General features: G+C 51.1%; 1 non-coding gene across 1 annotated transcript; it reads left to right on the plus strand.

The window, feature by feature from the left end:
- Positions 1–3529: 3529 nt before the first annotated feature.
- LOC143176553 (5.8S ribosomal RNA) lies at positions 3530–3684 on the plus strand. The gene has a single exon (XR_013001086.1). It is a non-coding gene; the product is annotated as a 5.8S ribosomal RNA (ribosomal RNA).
- Positions 3685–3841: the final 157 nt, after the last annotated feature.

A 3841-nucleotide genomic window follows, 5' to 3' on the forward strand; every position in this document is an offset into this window, starting at 1 on the left:
ACCCGTCGTAGCGTTTCTTCCGAGTCAACCCGCTCACGAAACTCTCTCTCGTCGTGGAATCCCCGCGTCGGAGGGTAAAACGCGATATATAATAGTATATGCCAGTGGTTCGCGCGCGTCGTCTCTGAGATACGCGGTCGACAGAGTTCCGAAAACACGTGATGTGCCACGATTTCCGTGCGTCTTACATCTTTCGACGATGGGACGATCCACGCGAAGAGAACGTTCGTGCTTGCGTGAGGTGCAACAGCGTCGATTCGCTTTTCTGTACGGGGAGAAATAGAACGTTGAGTTGACTTATCGGGTCTTCGTTGGAATTACCGTCGCTGGCATTGTAAACTCCAGATGACCTTGTGATTCCTTCGTCGGGCACTGGTAAAGGGTGGCGATGATTCGTTCTATAATAGTAATACCCGTCGTAGCGTTTCGACCGATGTCACCCGCCACGAATGTCTCTCTCGACGTGGAAACCCCGCGCCGAAGAGTAAACGCGAAGGCTTACCATACGAAAGAAAACGGTATTATACGCCTGTGGTATGTGCGTCTCGGCTCTGTGATACGCGATCGGCAGAGTTACAAAAAAACGTTGATGGGCCACGATTTCCGTGCGTCTTACATCTTTCGACGATGGGACGATCCACGCGAAGAGTAGTTACGTGCTCGCGCGAGGTGCGATAGCGTCGATTCGCTTTTCTGTACGGGGAGAAATAGAACGATGAGTTGACTTATCGGGTCTTCGTTGGAATTACCGTCGCTGGCATTGTAAACTCCAGATGACCTTGTGATTCCTTCGTCGGGCACTGGTAAAGGGTGGCGATGATTCGTTCTATAATAGAAATACCCGTCGTAGCGATTCGGCCGAGACACCCGCCACGAAACTCTCTCTCGTCGTGGAATCCCCATGTCGGAGAGTAAAACGCGAAGGCTAACTATATAAGAAACATATAGTATTATTTATGCCTGTGGTTCTCCGTTTGTCCTACTCTCAGATACGCGACTCGGAGAGTTACGAATAATCGTGATGGACCACGATTTCTGTACGTCTTACATCTTTCGACGATGGGACGATCCACGCGAAGAGATCATTCCTGCTTGCGTGAGGTGCGATAGCGCCGATTCGCTTTTCTGTACGGGGAGAAATAGAACGATGAGTTGACTTATCGGGTCTTCGTTGGAATTACCGTCGCTGGCATTGTAAACTCCAGATGACCTTGTGATTCCTTCGTCGGGCACTGGTAAAGGGTGGCGATGATTCGTTCTATAATAGAAATACCCGTCGTAGCGATTCGGCCGTGTCACCCGCCACGAAAATCTCTCTCGTCGTGGAATCCCCGCGTCGTAGAGTAAACGCGAAGGCTTGCTATAGAAGACTATAGTTTATACGCCTGTGGTTCACCGGTTGCCTGCTCTCCGGGGTACGCGATCGCGCAGGAGTTACGGAAGAACTTGATGGGCCACGATCTCCAAGCGGCTATATCTTTCGACGATGGGACGATTCACGCGAAGAGAACGTTCGTGCATGCGTGAGGTGCGATAGCGTTGATTCGCTTGTCTGTACGGGGAGAAATAGAACGATGAGTTGACTTATCGGGTCTTCGTTGGAATTACCGTCGCTGGCATTGTAAACTCCAGATGACCTTGTGATTCCTTCGTCGGGCACTGGTAAAGGGTGGCGATGATTCGTTCTATAATAGAAATACCCGTCGTAGCGTTTCGACCGATGTCACCCGCCACGAAATTCTCTCTCGTCGTGGAATCCCCGCGTCGGAGAGTAACCGCCGAAGGCTTGCTATAGAAGACTATAGTTTATACGCCTGTGGTTCACCGGTTGCCGGCTCTCCGGGGCACGCGATCGCGCGAAGGTTACGGAGGGACGTGAAGCGCCCGAGCAATGAAACGTCCGCAGGAGGAAACGAGCAACCGCCGAACATTGTTTCGCGACGTTTCCATAATGTATTGTCGTTTCGCTCGCATCCCGCTTCTTTCCCCTAGTTTCCTCGACGCGTAGTTTCGCAGCCTTAGTGGACGAATCATTCTCGATTCGAGGAAAGATATGCAGTGGGGCGTGCAATGAGCCCGCCAGAGACCACGATCTCCAATGCGTCTTTACATCTTTCGACGATGGGATGATCCACGCGAAGAGAACGTTCGTGCTTGCGCGAGGTGCGTTAGCGTCGATTCGCTTTTCTGTACGGGGAGAAATAGAACGATGAGTTGACTTATCGGGTCTTCGTTGGAATTACCGTCGCTGGCATTGTAAACTCCAGATGACCTTGTGATTCCTTCGTCGGGCACTGGTAAAGGGTGGCGATGATTCGTTCTATAATAGAAATACCCGTCGTAGCGATTCGGCCGAGTCACCCGCCACGAAACTGTCTCTCTTTCGTCGTGGAAACCCCGCGTCGGAGAGTAAAACGCGCGAAGGCTGTGACTGTAACATATATATATACAGTATACAATGCCTGTGGTTTTTGCGCGTGTCGGCTCTTCGGTATACGCGATCGGCCAGAGTTACGGAGGGACGGTGAAGCGCACGAGAAATTGAAACGGCCGCACGATTGGAACCGAGCAACCGTCGAACATTGTTTCGCGACGTTTCCATAATGCGTTTTCGTTTCGCTCGCATACCGCTTCTTTTCCCCTAGTCTCTGAGACGCGTTTTCGAGCCGTTCTTCTACTATCGATTCTCGTAGAGAGAAGGGACCGGGTAGTCTGGAAGTGGAACCCGCATCTTGCGTGTACCGTACACGGAATTGAGAGGACCGGCCGTGAAGCTCGTTTTAAAGCCGTGCGTCTGACACCCAACTCTTGCGCGCCAATTTCGCGGCAAGAGATAATATGGGACGAATGACCGGCAAAGAGCCAGCTGTGAAGTCTGTTTTTTTAATCGAATCCGTGGACGTGTGTATGCCGTAGCGTCGCTCGTCGTGTTCGTTCATGGTCGTTCCGAGAGAAAGAACGAAAGCGGTAACGAAGGGACCGGCCGTGAAGCTCGTTTTAAAGCCGCGCGTCTGACACCCAACTCTTGCGCGCCAATTTCGCGGCAAGAGATAACATGGGACGAATGACCGGCAAAGAGCCAGCTGTGAAGTCTTTTTTCATTATTTGCTTTCAATCGATCGATCGGTACGATTCGTGCAACGTTTCGCGCGATGCGACGCGAAAACATGCGCGCAACAATAGATGCGTCTGATCGGAAGAACGCGAGGGTCGACTGCACGCGATGGATTCAGTATCGGGTAGGATACAAAATATATCCCCGTCGTTTCCACGCGTGCGAGTCTTCTGCGTCTTTCGCGGGTTTTTGAATGCACTATACGCCCGGAACGTCGAGAAATATATACATATTACTTGAACGTTTTTCGTCTCGAAAGGCTTCGGTGTCGTCTCCAAGGCGACGCCTGAATCTCCTTCGCGCGCTGGTCGGAGATTCAGGTATCAACTTTTATCTTCTCTTTGAAAGAAGAGAGATATTAGGTCGAACAAATGAGAATAAAATTATATATGTGAAATATAAAATTTATACGATTACCCTGAACGGTGGATCACTTGGCTCGTGGGTCGATGAAGAACGCAGCTAATTGCGCGTCAACGTGTGAACTGCAGGACACATGAACATCGACATTTCGAACGCACATTGCGGTCCACGGATACAATTCCTGGACCACGCCTGGCTGAGGGTCGTTTACGTACCATACACTGCTTGCGTAGCTCTGTCAAATCCCCGCCGTCGTTCACCTCTTCGGATCGAACGTTTTTTTACCGAAGGGCGCAAAGAACGTTTCTGAGTCGGGTTAAGAGAAGGATGCTACGTACGAGCGAACGATGGGTGTCTCGTCGG

The sequence above is a fragment of the Nomia melanderi genome, unplaced genomic scaffold, assembly GCF_051020985.1.
Source record: "Nomia melanderi isolate GNS246 unplaced genomic scaffold, iyNomMela1 scaffold0628, whole genome shotgun sequence".
NCBI classification, from domain to species: Eukaryota; Metazoa; Arthropoda; class Insecta; order Hymenoptera; family Halictidae; genus Nomia; species Nomia melanderi.